The sequence below is a fragment of the Excalfactoria chinensis genome, chromosome 1, assembly GCF_039878825.1.
Source record: "Excalfactoria chinensis isolate bCotChi1 chromosome 1, bCotChi1.hap2, whole genome shotgun sequence".
NCBI lineage: Eukaryota > Metazoa > Chordata > Aves > Galliformes > Phasianidae > Excalfactoria > Excalfactoria chinensis.
Window position 1 is genome coordinate 77,485,917 of NC_092825.1, and position 15,467 is coordinate 77,501,383.

A 15,467-nucleotide genomic window follows, 5' to 3' on the forward strand; every position below is an offset into this window, starting at 1 on the left:
AAATTAAGTGAAATTCCCAAAGTTAAGACTGTTTTGCCCACGACACTTTAGAACTTACTCTTGCAAAAACTCTTGTATCTCCCTCATAGTTATTTATAATCCCTTTCATCTGATGATTTGCCTAGATTTTAATAAGCAATAAGGTAGATTTTTCATTTTCAGGAGGCTATAACATTATGCCTCCCTAGAAAGCTGCAGAGGCTCCAAGCATGATCTTTTTTTTCCCCTTTATTAGCCCAACGCAATCAGAACAAGCCTACAAAGCTAATGCTGGGAAAAAGCTGAGGAAAAGGTTTATTGGCCTCCTTCATATTGGTGTTTCTTATCCAAATAAAATACTGACTTGATTGTCCATGAACTCTCATGATGCCTTTGTACGAGAGTGTCTAGAGGACAAAAAGGAGGGCTCATTATTTCTCTGTGCTGGCAAGTGACTTTAAGATAGTGACTGTACTCATCATGCATTATAGTATAATGAGAAGAGATACTTGTATTGATCTCTTAACAGAGAAGTCACAACGAGCCATAAAAATGATGTATGGGTTGTTTCACGTCATTGAAATGCAGCCATCTCGGGTGTAGGGTCTGCTAGTTACTGATGCATGCAGAGGTTTGGGGTAATGAAGGATACTGAGGAAGTGACAAGTGGCAATGTCACTGCGCTCTGATCTCCATGCTGGGTTTTTCCATATGGCACTGAACACTCCTTAACCAAGGTTTTCAATCACATTTGAACTGTGCTCAGGGCGAGGCCTGGCTTACTTACAAGAGGATGGATGAAGGGAAGAGTATGCAGGTGGTTGGTACTTTTAATTTTATTCCCTTCCATCAGCAGGGAACAAAGAGATATCAGTTTTGCATCCGAATTCACTTGATTGCTTTGAGGCTTTTGTTTTAGTATTGTAAAATTCCCCATGTGAGTTCAATTCTCCCTGCCCTTGCACTCAAAAGTCCAACTCCTGCTCTAGAGTGACTGGTGGTACCTTAGGAGAAAGCTTTTTTTGTTTTCTTCTGGGGTTTTTGTTTTTCTTTTAAAAAGCTCTGAATAGACAGATTCATTTCCAGCTATTATAGTAATAATGACCTTTGCGCTAGAAAAATAATAATAGCCATAAGGGTCTCCAGCCAAGCCATTGTGGGACCCCCAGTGTTGGAGGCCAGGAGCCTGGCCCAAAAATCGCATCTCAAAAATATAATTGGCTCCAGCAACAAAGAGAGGGAGAAGAAGGAAGAAAGGAGAAATCAGCAGGTCAAATGGTGAGGTTGCAGGTGTTTGTGTCTAAATGGCCTCCCAATGTACCATTTTGCTCCTAATGGCACAGGATTAGGAGAGGAACGGAACTGAGGTCTTATCAAATGTGCAAGTGAACAGCAAAGCCCATCCCCCTCCCGTCCCCTCCTTCAGATTAATTTTAAAGGACTTTAAGGATTTGGAAAACCAGATTTAGCAGCTGGAAGTCATTCTCTCCCTCCTCTCCTTCTCTGTCCTTTTTTCCATTGCCCCCTCCATTTCCTATTTCTGTTTCATTCAGTAATTAACCTTTGGAATAATCTTCTTCCTGAACTGGCTAAGCTGCTCTTCTGTTTCCCTTTTGTATCCTTAAGACATAAGCAAGACCAAGTGTTGTGAATTGCTGATGGGTTCTACTCTCTGAAAGGCAGATGAGCTTAGTAGAGGGAAGGAGTAACAGAGGGGAAGAGGGCGAAGTGTCTTCTGGTGGTAGGGAGGAGAAGCTGTGCTTTGGGATTTTTTTGGTTATACCTAGTGTTGCTCTTTTTAGGTGGTTGTCCTCTTGGGCTCTGCAAAATGAGAGCCAGATATGTTGCTGCCTTATGAAACTGAGCAGCATCACAATCAGTGTAAGTAAGCAGAGGAAGGCCTTTTCCTTCTTGTTTTCTCATCCTATATATTGAAAACTGTTATTTTTTTTCCCCATCGGCATTCATATTTTATTCTCTACTGTTCATTGTGTTCTCTTTTTTTTCTTTGCTATCAGTTACTCTCAGTGGTCATCAGTCCACTCTGTTTCTAAGAATTAGAGCAGGATAAGCACTTGGCAGGCAATGTGTTACAGAACAAGGTATCTATCTTTCTACTTAACTTTCTGTTCAGCAACTTATCTTGGTGCAGACTGTGGTTTTATACTAGGTTTTGCACTAATTTCTTCATTATTGTCAGTTGTTAGATGAGTAGTTTGTGTGACTGAATTTTTAGCCCCTGGTTTATTTGAGGATTGGATTTTTTCTGAGTATCTGTTCGTAATTTTCCGTGTCATTTGATGGATCGTGGGTGCCACATGACATTATTCTTGTTCCTAGAATCAGTGAATCAGAGTTTGCTACAAGTTGCATCCTTTAGCCTGTTGACAAGCTATCTATGAATATTTATAAGTATTCAGCGACTCTGATATTCACATAGCACAGAGGGCTGTTCAGAATATATGCAAGGACACTTCTGAGGAGTAGGAGTATGTGTACACTGAGATATATCTGGGTTCAGAATGTGCACGAATATTTTAGCATTATCTGCTTTTCTATCTCTGAACAAGCATCTTTATCCTTTCTTTCTTTGCATATGATTTTCTTACAGCTAACTGAGAGAGGGGCGGGGGGGGGGGGGGGGGAATGATAATGATTCTAAGCCTGTCTTAGAAATGAAGCACCCAACTTTACTCCTTCTCACTGAGCCATTTGGTTCTTGTCTCCATTCAGAGAGTTTTTCTGTTGAGGTGCGTGGAACTGGCTGTGTTGATGGCTGATGGAGAAGGCAGAAAGACAGCAAGACCGTGCATAAATATTATTTGGGGACAGCTGTCTTGTTGACCCTAGTAACAGTGCTCACATTGCCGCAGTTTGATCTGTAGGAGAAAATACTGAGCTGGTACAATGTGTTGCAGTACTTCCTTGCACGAATGAATGGAAAATTACGTTGCCAGAAGTCCTCATGTTGATAAGCTTGCTCAGCTGTCTGTGGGCTGAGTCAGAATTGTGTACAGGCAAGGATCACAGCTTGCTGATACGGGTCTATAGCCCACACAATTGATGTTCCTTCTCCAAAGAATCTTGACTCTAATATGTTACTCCTTTCTGCTTTGGGTTATTGACTTCAATAATTTTACATCAGCCTCCACTGAAAATAAGATTTTGAAGTAAAGTAAATATAGGAGTTGCTTCAGTGTTCTCTGGGGTGTGAGCTTTTGGGTTTTGATTTATTTTTTCGTTCTGCTTAAAAATATTAACAAAGCAGTGCATGAAACATTCATCCTTATGGAGCAGTATCAGTGTTCGCATCTTTTCTGTGCAGCAGCTAATACCAGAATTCACTTAATTAAAAATGAAATGGTAAATTATAATGGCAGGACAGAAGGAGGCTGGAGTTGGAAGCCTTCTTAGTATTGGATTTTCAGTTGAGTTGAGTGATGCTCGTAGCTTTGCCGCTAAGTTCTATGATTTTGTGTTAAAAAGTTGTGAGAAATTTAATGGTAGCACCTTGAAACTCCCTGGAGCAAAACAGACTTTAGCTTTCTGTGTGTGCAGTGACCTAGCGCTGTGGATCCTTAGCCTATAACAGCATGTACCTTGAAGAACTACATGGTTAGTAAAGATGAAGAAAAGGATCTTGCAAAGCTCCTGTTTTTGCTGCATGCAAAATAACCCTGGGAAATAAGCCCCCTTCGCATTATAGAGTCAATTCAGGTCTAATTTATTATATTTACTTTTAATGGCTCCCTTATGACAGCTAATACAAGTATTCCACATAATCCTTAAGATTTGTCTGATATTCTCACAGCCAGATATGAGGGCAGTGGTATTTTCTAGTTCCCCAAGTGATCATCTGATGTGCTCATCTTAAATGAGAATGCGAGTTCTTTGGGACAGGAAGCTGTGTTTTTGTTTCAAGCATACCTGTAACTCTGATTTAAATAACCCTGATTTTTACTGTCGGCTGCTAGGTTGGTCTTACAAGGAGCTACAGTCCAAGACTGGCTGCAACCAGAGGGTTGTGGTTAACCACTCTATGGCCAGGGGGAGGATAGTCAGGAGTGGTGCGCCCCAGGGTTCTGCTTTAGAACTCTTCTGTGAAGAACGGTTGAGAGAGCTGGGCTTGTTCAGCTCGGAAGAGAGAAGGCTCAAGGGAGACCTCATTGTGGCCTTCTAGTACTTGTGAAGACCTTGTAAACAGGAGGGAGACTAATTTTTATATAATCTGATAGTGATAGGACAATGGGGAATGGCTTTAAACTATAAGAGGAACAATTCGGATTAGATATTAGGAGGAAATTCTTTAATCAGAGGGTGGTGAGACACTGCCATAGGCTGCCCAGAGAAGGTGTAGATGTACCATCTTCGGAGGCATTCAGGGCCAGATTTGATAAGGCCCTGAAGTCTGATCTGGAGGTGACAGCTCTGCCCACAGCAAGGAGTTTGGAATTAGATAAGTCCCTTCCTACCTAAGCCATTTGATAATTTTCTGCTAAGATCTACTGCTCTTGTTTGCTCATTCCTTAATTTTGTTTCTTTTCCTTCATAGGTAAGTCATAAGGCTTTTTAATCATCTCCTGATCGTCCTGGTGAGTCACTTGATTTGATTTTAATACTTTTACATAAGTATACTTTCAAATATACTTTCACTAAGTAATTTGGATTGACAAAAAAAATGCTGTAGTGTGTGATGAAGATATTGGAGGGAATAGAAATAGATATGCGCAGCTTGTTCTCAGTCCTGGTCATTGTTAAATATCTTGATGCTGTTGAGAGTAGCTGTGGTAAATACCAATATTTCACTGTAACTGATGATCATTCGTAGTTGTGACAAAGTATCAGAGTGTCATGTAATCCAAATGGTGTAGCCACTGCTGCCGCTATGATGAGTATAGGAAACAGCAACCAATGTGTGTACTGAAGTTGCAGTGGTTATATCCAGGAACCTTAAGATTTTGTTGAGAGTGTGTTGTACTAAGAAGACCTTGGTACTGCAATGCCTTCCTTTGTAGTTGTGTTGGAAAGGGTATTGTGCAATGATAGAACTGTTCTTAAGTGACAAGGAAAGATATTATGTTCGTAGAGGATATTAGCAGAGTCTGTGGGTTTCTGGTTTCCAGAGAAAGTTTTGTGTTGCATCTTACTGTGTACTCTGTGTGATACTCGACCTTTGCTTTAATGTGACAGCTGAGTTCTGTTGAAGTTCTGCTATGTCAGAGTAAAAAACAACTCAAGACTACAGTGTGGTCTGGAAGAGGCTGCTAGTCCACATTGTGCTCAGATCAACCTACTGGCTGAAAGTGGCTGGTGGGAGTTGGGGAAACGGGCATCTCAGCCAGTGTCAAGGTATATGGCCTGCTGAGCTAAGTAGACAAACTGTTTCCTTCAAAGAAACTTCTGATCCATATTTAAGCCTTGTTCAGGCTAAAGTACCCAGAGTGGCATGTTTCCAGAATTGCTTGCCATTTTTCTTTTTTTTAGTAAAGTTTTCATTTCACAGGTAAACCTTATAGCTCTGCCTCGCACTATCTGCCTAACGTGATAAAATGTGCAAATGAAATGTCTCAAATGTTGATACTATGCTTGGATTAAATGAAGAGAATTAAGCTGGTTAAGTCTGTACAATTAAGAGATTGCTTTTGATGGTCAGCTGCTCTACTTCAGCTTCTTCCATCCTTGCTAACAATTTTACGTGTATTGGTTGCAATGGCTTTTCTGGGAGTCAATGTGAAATTAATTTAAACAGCAAATAGTTAATTAGCATGTTGGCAGTGGGAAGATGCTTATAGTCCAGATGTGGTCTGTCAACATCGTTGCAGTTTTGTACTTGAAGAAAATCTCTTTTATTCAGGTATGTGGTTTATTTAGTGGCTGAGGAGGGGGTGAAAGGACACTGGAGTTATCTAGATCCAGTACAAAAATGTGCTGTGATTTTGATTACTGTTGCTGTGCAGTAGCAGGTAATCCGTGGATTCTGGGTCAGAACTGGTGCTGAAGTCGACAGCAGAGCTTTCTCTTTTTTTACCCTTGTCTTTCTGCAGTGTGACATGGTCCGTGATCCTCAGCTGCACAGAAAAGAGTAAACAAAACTGAGCAAAGTTTGTCATCTATCCTAGTATTTCAAGCTCCATTAGAATCAAAAAGGTTAGAGGCATTGTTTTCAATATGGCACAGGACAAAACTATGCTGTGTGACTACAAAGGGAGAGTAAATCAAAGTGCCTAAAATGACATTAAAGAGTAGGGACAAAACTCTCAAAAGCACCTCAGCTGCTCAGGAGCTTGTCTTGCTGAAAAATCAAAGGAGTTGGGGAGCTGGGTTCTTTTTAAAAGTAGAACTTGTTTTTTGAAAGCTACTTTTGAAAACACATGCTTTGCATTTGCAAACTTGTTTGTTACGCATCTAGTGAACGCGCTTATTAAAATCAGTCGCCGTGATGTTCAGGATGCTGTGGTTTCTTAATACTTTTAGCGTAGTCCTCTGATCAAGAGAAAAGCCTTTCAGCAACCGGTGCAGGGTAATCACCATATGGCGGAGCGTTGTGGAATGGTTTATTATGGTGTAAGACAAAGTTGGAAACCTATGGATTATGTGGTCTGACTCATTCCTCGTGAAGTTCATCTCAAAAATGTCAATTCCATTAGCAGCTTTCCGCTAAAGCTGGACGTCCCTTTGTAATCTCACTGTGCTGAAGTTTTAAAAGCCAGTGTTGTTTTTTCTTAAACTCCTGGTGTAAGTGCATTCATGGTCAGTAAATATCCATATGTTCTAATGTCAACACGATCTCTTAGTTTAAAGAGCTCTTTTTCTTCCCTGGTGCTTAGCCGTCTGATGAGTTTACAGCCTGTAATCACACAGCCCTTTATCTCTTGCTACCTTTTCTATCCTATGTTCCTACGCATTCAGACTGGGAATGGAGGGAAGTTTCCAAAAAGATCTGCTGGGTTGAAGTAGTGCCATCTTGGTGAGATATTGGGGAGCCATGATGCAGCTGAACAAACCTTCACCTCAAACAGCCTAATGTATTGACTTTATACAGGAGAACAGGGCTATAAAAATTGCAACCCTGTGTTGCTTCAGCAGTGCTGAAGTGGTGAAGATGGGTATCAGCCTAGCAATATAAGGACTTCAAATCTGCACAGTGACATCTGATGGCATGTTAAGTGTTGGTGCTCAGATGGGACTTCACTGCAGTGTTTTTTGAACACATCTGCTAGTCTCTGAGCCTTCCTTATTAATGAATCACAAAGGGGCATTGTGAGTGAATGTGTAGTTATAAGTGATTGGTCTGCAAATATATATATATTTTTTTCCTCTCTTTGGCTTTTAAATTACCTTCTTAGCATTTTAGGGATTGCAAGTTGGTGGGAGTAATATGCTTAAGGGCCATCTGAGTGTCTGGGAGTCGGCTTCATAAAGCAATTCTCTGGTCAAGCTTTCAGGTGTGTTTTATAAGGGAAAGTGCTGTTGACACCTGTCTAGAGCCTGTCATATGCTTTATGACTGTATATTGGTACCTGATACGAAGATGGAGTCCAAATCATGGCACATTGCAGTGTCTTTGAAGAGCTCATGAATCTTCAGCATTGATGTTCTGGCCTGTCTTTGTACCCTTTAAGTAAAGTTTTCTGAACAGTTCTTATGCAAGGTTTAAGTTAGGACTGTGGGTTTTACCGAATTTTAGTGTCATAGGCACTGTTGTACTTCTGTACTTGTGAGGATATCATTGTGTTGTGCATAGTTGGTTGTATTCCCAAGGCTCAAGGAAACTATTTCCTGGCTGTCAGGATGAACAAATGGCTCCTGTAATACCTTCGATCATTTTCTTATTTACAGACAATTTTATTTGTTTTACACTACCTGAATTGCCTCTGTAGGTCTTCCAGATGACACCAGCATTCAAACAGCACTGGTATTCTTCCATTCTGTTTAGGTCCCTGTTACTTGCTCCTTGTGCTCTTTTGTATGGAATTTGTGTGAACCTGTACAGCCATGACTTTACAAACAGAAAAGAACTTTCAGACGGAACTGATTCTGGGGGAAGTGGTAGTCCTGAGTAGGAATAACATAATTGTAGTAGCAAGCCAAATGCTACTTTGCAGAACTTTACCCCTCGCAGAGTTGACCTTATGGGAGATACCAGAACACATGGTGGCTAGTTCAGTTAATAGCAGAGGTAAAGATGTGATGTTAGCTGTTCATGCCAAGTATTTCTCAGAAGAGTAGATTAGGCAGTTGATGCTCAGTGTGTGATATAGATTTACTACGATTAATTTGCGAAGTCTTTTGCCAGACATCGCTGATGCCTGCTAAGCTGTTTCTTGCAGAAGCCAGGTGGGCAGTTGGCAAGAGCTGCTCATTAGCAGCAGGAAATGCCAGTTCAGATTGTGTCCCATCCAACCCACCAAGCACCTTAGTGACAAAAGAGCAGTGCTGCTGTTTGTGTAGAGGTCCGTGGTTCCACGGGTCTCAGGTCTCCATGCCATTTCAGTGCCACTTGATGCCATAGGTCTTTTATGGAAGCTACACACTGTGGCAAGATCCTGCTAAGGAAATGGCGTTAGTGAGCGTGGCTGAAGATTCAGCCTGGTGCTGATGCTTTGTCTAAAGACTGCGAAAAAGAAGCAGGGTTTTGCTGTCAAATATTTACAGCTTTCTCACAACTAAGGTGCAATAAGGTGAATTCATACTGCTGGGACAACTTCTGTTCTAGTAGGCTTTCTCAAGTATCTTTATCCCAAAAAGAGACAGAGGAGTTGTTCCCTTTCTTTATTTGAATAATGGGAGAGTCCACTGGGAAACAGCCCTGTGGGATGTCTCAAAGTATCAGGAGGCACAGCTCCTCTTTTATCCCTGTACTCATACACTAGTAAGTACTTCCCTCTTTTCCCCAGTGTTTATGGTACTCAGTGTTCACATTCTTCTCATTTTCCATATCACTCTTTGTTCTGTCCAGCAAACAAGATTTACATGCAGGTACTAAGTTAGCACCTCCATATACCAGCACAATAAGTTTATTTAACCAGATCTTCTCAGATCTTATTTTGCAAAGGTATCCTTTCTTCCTTCATCTTAATCTGTATTTGGAATGACACCATTATGTGCACAGAATTAGGATCTACTTCACCACTTATCTCCTACTTGTGCTCTGTGGTTCAGGTTACACAGTCTGCAGTGGATCTCATCTCAAAAACTTCTAAGCTCTCACCTGTGCTTGCTTTGATGGATGCACTGAAGTTTTGACTTGTAACCATGGTCAACTGCAGATCTGCAGATGCCCCTAGCTTTTAACATGCCTCTGGCAGCACAAAACTATGTCAAGATGTGTCTTTTCCCGGTGGTTGACCATGGGAAGAGGAAGCTTGTGTATCCAAGGTGTTAAGTGGCTGTTATTCATTAGCATCTGGCAACAGCCAGGGGATGGTATAGCAATAGCTTTGGGTTGGAGGCTCTTGCAAAAAGAGAGATCAGCATCTAGCTTTTACAATGTGCTTTATTCTCATCTCATGCCACTCTAGCTTTTTCCTCCTGACTGTTTTTTTCCTTTCTTTGTCTCATAGTATCTGTTTGTTAAAATAATCTTTTCTTTTCCCTGCATGAGCTTCTGTCATTAGATGAAAGGTCATGGATATAATATGAATCTGCAACGATAAATACAGTGCAAAATGGATTGAAATGCACACGGTAAAGAGGGTTTCCAATTAAAAAACACTTTGCCGAGCTTGCACCAAACAAACAGCCACACAGCCTCTGATTTCCATGCTTATAATTAGCTGCCATTGAAAGTTAATTACTTTCAGGACTGAAGCAATGCGGGGTTGGGGGGGTGTCTTTTCAGAAGGTTTCAGCACAAGTAAATGCATAGTTGCCAACTTAATCTATAAATATAAAATATTTATGTTTTTTTATATATAATATTTAAATATTCATATAAATATAAAACTATAGTTGCCAACTTTCAATCCAGATTTTAAGTTGCCAACTTAAAATCTAGTTTTGTTGTTGTAGACTGCACATTGGTGATATTTCCCATAGGCAAGTAACAGAAAGACTGGAGAGAGACCAGGATTTTCAGTGCTGGTTATTCTTGATGACTCCATCTTTAGAACATGCTCATCAGCTGAGAAAGCTGTTTGCGTTCAGTAATTCTTGCTGTGCTTTCTACAGATCAGGAACCTTCAGGATGTTTTCAGGCTGGGCACCTGGAGAAGTGCCTGTGCTTTCAACTCCCCCTTGATATGAATCAGTTTTCTTGAGTGATGGTGTATATATCATTTGTAACAAGTTACAAGAAGCTTGGTGAGGGATAGAGAACTGAATGTTGATTCTCCATAGAGGCAGTAAACTAAACTTTCAATACAAAGAAAGTGGCTGTAATTCTCTTGTTCCCAATTCACTCGCAATTCGTGAATCAAATAGGTACTTCAATTCTATCACGTGAATAATTAGTTATATCCATATATTCCACTTTGGTGAAGTTTTTTTTGCATATTTAGGGGACATGACAGGTTTTGTTAATTCCAGAGTAGGGGACCATGTTTATCCTTCTTGCAGCATAAGGAATAATATTCAAAATCCCAGTGAAATTCTTTACTAATACAACATCTCACTAGTAGAGATAGGCCATGTAGTTTGGTGTACAATGGCTCTGTTTCTACATCATTACCTTGAGGATCCTCTTGTTGGCACCAAAACACAGGAATACTGATATAACTGGGAAATAAGAAAGCATGGAGAATGTATGATGAAAAGAGCAAGACATTTACGTAGAGGGGGAAGAATGCTTTATGAGGAGAGGAGCAGTAATTGATAGAGCTGATAAGCATTTCCTTTCCATTTGCAAAAATGAGGAATAGAAAAATCTATTCAAGTAAAAAAGCAAAACAATTTTCATTTAATTTTTATAATTATCGTGTGGTTTTTAATGTGTAAAGGGAAGACTTGGGGAAAAAATGAAAGAAGCTTATCAGTTTGAACAAACTGAATGGACTGGTGCCACCACTCATAGCTGAAACCAAGACATAGACTGCAGGCCTCTTGGAAACCCTTCTCCAGCTAGGGAGAGAATGCAGTAGGTTTAGGAAAATAACAGCCACATGGGAAAGGCCAACCCTGGTAGCTTGTGACATTTCTATATGGAGAAAGAAGCAGGGCTTGTAATCCTAGTGCTGCTTGCTTTTTATTTTATTTTATTATTTTTTTTTACTGCTTTGCAGAACTGTGTGAAAGCATTTCTGGAGCACAATTACATCTTTTCTATGCGGACAGTGGCATTAGCTGTGGAAGGACAAGTATGTCATGTTGTATGATCTCAGGCACCCTTCTCCTAGAGTTTTTAGCCCTCCTTCTGCAATTAAAGCTTTGGAGGGGTCAGACTATCTGTAGTCTACATCAAGGTTTTCTTCTAGCCAGAGAGCCAGGAGTTGGACTTAATCCTTTCCTACAGCAGAGTAGGCCAATGTATCACTTGAAGCCAGCTTCCTCCTGAGCCAGAGGAACACTCTGACATTCCTATGCCAAATGAGCAGCTTTCTTGGGGAAGGCTTTTTGATTGAAACATTTGGAGGGGCAGGAGCAAAACAGAGCAATTTCATTTCACTTGGAGTCTCCATGGCAGCAAATTACTCCTCCTCTTTTTCCCCCCCACCTTGTTTTAAAAGAAAACGGGGAGGAACAATAGCAAGCAAGGTCTTCAGTGAGAGTGAGCAGTAGAAACTCATTTACAGCTGGAAAATATAGGAAGTCAGGAAACTATTGAATGATTTGTAAAAGGGGCATAGTTTGCTTGTTTGCTGTTCCATTCACCGTCCTCTATGTTAATCTCTTAAGAAGAGAGACAGGCCATTTTCTCAGCCAAGAACAATTTACCTGTGTGCTGGCACACAGTTTAGAGCAATTTAGAAAACAAAGAAATCCCATTCCAAATTATCATTGAGCTGCTGACATTATGGTGTTGTTTTTTTTTCTTTTCCCTCTCATTCAGAAGTTTAGGAACCAGCAGCATTCTTGCTCTCGGAATGCATCCCATGTGTGCTGTTTGCAGGGGTGGAGTGCAGTGTGCCCTGAGGGGACAGAAACCCAGTTCAGAATGTATCTGGACCTAAAGTTCCATGGGCATGTAGTGGTTTAGTACAGGCATGGCTGTGAAAGTAATCCCCGCTGAGCCCTGTCCTGGCTCTTTCTGAGTCCAGAGATTTTGACAGGGTAACTACCTGCTTTGTGGAGAAGGATGTTATAACTAGAACTATTCCTTGATGTGAATCAATTGTTTTGGACCAGTGGGTGAAAAAGCTGCTTCTTTCATATGCCTGTGAACCCCTGCAAGCACAGCACTGACCAAGAAATCATGTGAACATAGAATTTCCAGCTCTTAATGCAAACCTGTTCTGTTTGGCCTCTGTTCAGCATCGCTATAATGTGTGCATGTGGCTGGAGCTAATGAGCTGTCCTGGTTTTGCAGATTACATCTCAAAGTTGTCCTGTAGCTGACAGTAAGAAAAGTCTCTCCTGAAGTTCCTAGTGCTGTGGGGTGGTGGAGCTTCTTGAGTCTCCTGAGGCAATGGTTTGTGAGTTTCTGAAGCCCTGCTGTGGGATAGGGCTAAGCCTGCTGTCTTCTCTGGGGTCTGTTCAGCTGACTTCTCCTATGGTCCAGCAACAGTGAAACAGCAAACCACAGATAAGCTGATCTTGTCTTTCCTTTGAGCATCTTTTCCTGAAAATCTCTGAGGAGAAACAGGCTTTGGCATGAACGTGGTAACAACCAAAACCAAAATGGAAGTTTCTGGTTTGAAGTTTTTGCTTTTTCTTGTTCTGATCTGGAATTAGCATGGAGCTAATACTTATAGCTAATAGAAGTGACAAGATTTGTCTCCCTCTGTCTTAAACCACCTCCGTAAGGCTGAGCTGACTTGAGGAGTTCTTGAGAAACCACTAGTGCATGAAGGCATGAAGTGTACTGGGGGGACATTAAGCTGTCCGTTAAAAAATAGAAATGTGGATCAGTATATTAACATCTGGGAGAAGATGCAGTTTGCAAGGAAAGCCTCCCTCATACCTCTCCTTTGCATGCCAGATAGAGGAGGCCTAGTGGCTTCCACTCAAAAAGATGCTAATGAAGGCAGTGTCCTTGGCTTATCCTAATCTGTGCACACAGATGCAGCATGTCTTTGCCAAGGTAGGTGCTGTGGGCCAGGATGGGTCTTGTGCACTGCCAGCTGCACCACTACAGTCTCTTATCCACCTGCCCTGATCTGCAGTGCCCCTCTAGATAGTGATTAGTAGAAAGGAACCAGGTCCTCACCAGTTCCTTTGCAGCAAAGTGAAACTCCCTATATGCAAATGCATTCATCTTCCAATCACCATGTTCCTGTGGAGCCTCAGGTTAAAATGAAGATGTGAGTGGCTCTAGAAGTAATCCTCCTGTTAGTTGTACAAGGTGCATGTTCAAACTCATCCCATTCCTCCTTCCTCTGCTAGAAGGCACCAATCCTTCCCCGCAGCAGTCCACCCCATCATCTATTCAGCTGCTGTGCATGCCATGTCGTTTCTTCTTCTTTCTTTAATTTAATAAAATGAGTGTGTGGGCTGATTTGCATATTCATGGATCACTTGATTAATAATTGATGAGAAGGCCTGGGGCAGGTGGTTGAGAATAAAAAACATTTAGCAGGGAGCGGAGTGGAAAGAACAGATCCCTGGCTGGCACGTGTCCACAGGGGGAAGAGCTGCCGGGGGCTGGCAGGGAGGGAAAGGGAGAGTGAGAGGCAGAGCAGGCAGTGCTGAATGTCACCAGTGGAATGTAATTTTGTCAATTTAAATATTTAATCGTGTCCTCTGAATCGGTGACATTTCAAGTCCCGGGGGCTCTTTCTCCATTGAGCTTTTGGTAGGAGAGCATGGGAAGGGAAGTTTCTCTCCTTGAGATGGGAGGAGAACAGGCCAGAGATCGTAGAGAGTCATGCGCCAGGTTGATGATTTGTGGTATGAATCTGGAGAGTTTGGAGGAAACTGCTGTTCAGTGCTCTCATGCTGGGGGCCGTGAACAGGCCATGTGATAGAAAAGAAGGTGGCAGGGGAGGCTAAAAGCACACCAACTACTTGGACTCTCATTCAGTGAATCAGGGATGTCTGCCTTTCCGAGTTCCCACTCTGCTTTTCCGTGGAAGGCTGTGCCAAATAAACATTGCTAGGCTTAGACTTAATTGACCTCCACAGTTTGAGGGCAGGAAGGTAATGTATTACTTCATGCTTTTTATACATAGCATCTGAATATAGGTAGTCTATAGCATACATCTTGGAATCTGTTCTTGTTCCTGTTCTGCCCGGTGTGCTTCTATAAAGATATTCTGGATGGCTTGGGGTGGGAGGGAAAGCTATGTTGGTTTATTCCCTGGAAACTGTCATCAGTAACACTTGGTATTACTGGGAGTAATTAATCTATTAACATAGACATGGCAGAGTTAGGGAGACCTGGCCAGTGCAGGATCAGTGATAGAAAATCTAGGGTTGCTTATGCTTATTGAAGGGCAAAGGTTTCCATTCTTCTGCATGGTCTGTTTCCTCCAGGGCTGGAACTATTCTGAATCCACTTAGGCAAAAATGAATTTTGATCTGGAGTGATTCTCACCCAGGACTGACTTCTAATGTGTTCGTTACCTGCATATGTCAGAATTCCTGATGTTCCCATTGATGGTAACAGAGCACACGGGAACTGGGATCCATAACAATTTTTTATCTCCTAGCAGATGTTTTGATTACTTATGAGTGGTCTTCATAGATAAAAATAAAAGCAGCCTTAAATAACAGCTCAAGGAGATGCTGACCAATTCATTTCCATTAAAGCCTGTCTATTAATAAATAGTAAGACAATGCAATTTATACAATAACTCGTCTCTATTCATAATGCAAGTAGTTGTTTATCAACTGCACGGTATTCAGTGATAGAGCTTTTCTTATTATGCTGCTCCTTGCTGGAGAAAGGGATCGGTGATGAGCTTTGCACCTTCTGCACTCTGTTGCTGGATTTCCTAGTGGTCTCAGGTGGGAGAGCTGGGATCTTGACAAGCTTTGAATTTGCATTAGCTTCCACATTAGTATCTGTCTGTACGGTATCCCCAAAGGGTGCTATACATACTCCATGTTAACTCTGGTATCCATCATAACCTGTCTCAGAATCTCTTTCTCTTGAATACTTTCAGTTTAAAATTGAGTTACTCCCATCTGAGATACTGCCACCTTTTCTTACTTAGAGGTTATTTCTTCTGGCCACTGTCTCATGCTATCACTTTGAGGACAACAACTTGCATTCTCCCTGCATACATACTGAAGGCTTTGGGGTCATGATCTCCACTGGGTACAGAAGGGCCACTGGGAAAGTGTCACTTCATCTGTGAGCTGACATTAAGACACTGCAGGAACTTCCCTAGCAAGAGCCCTGGCATAATGTGTTTCTGTAAACATATCAGGAAAAGCTGCAAAGACATGTT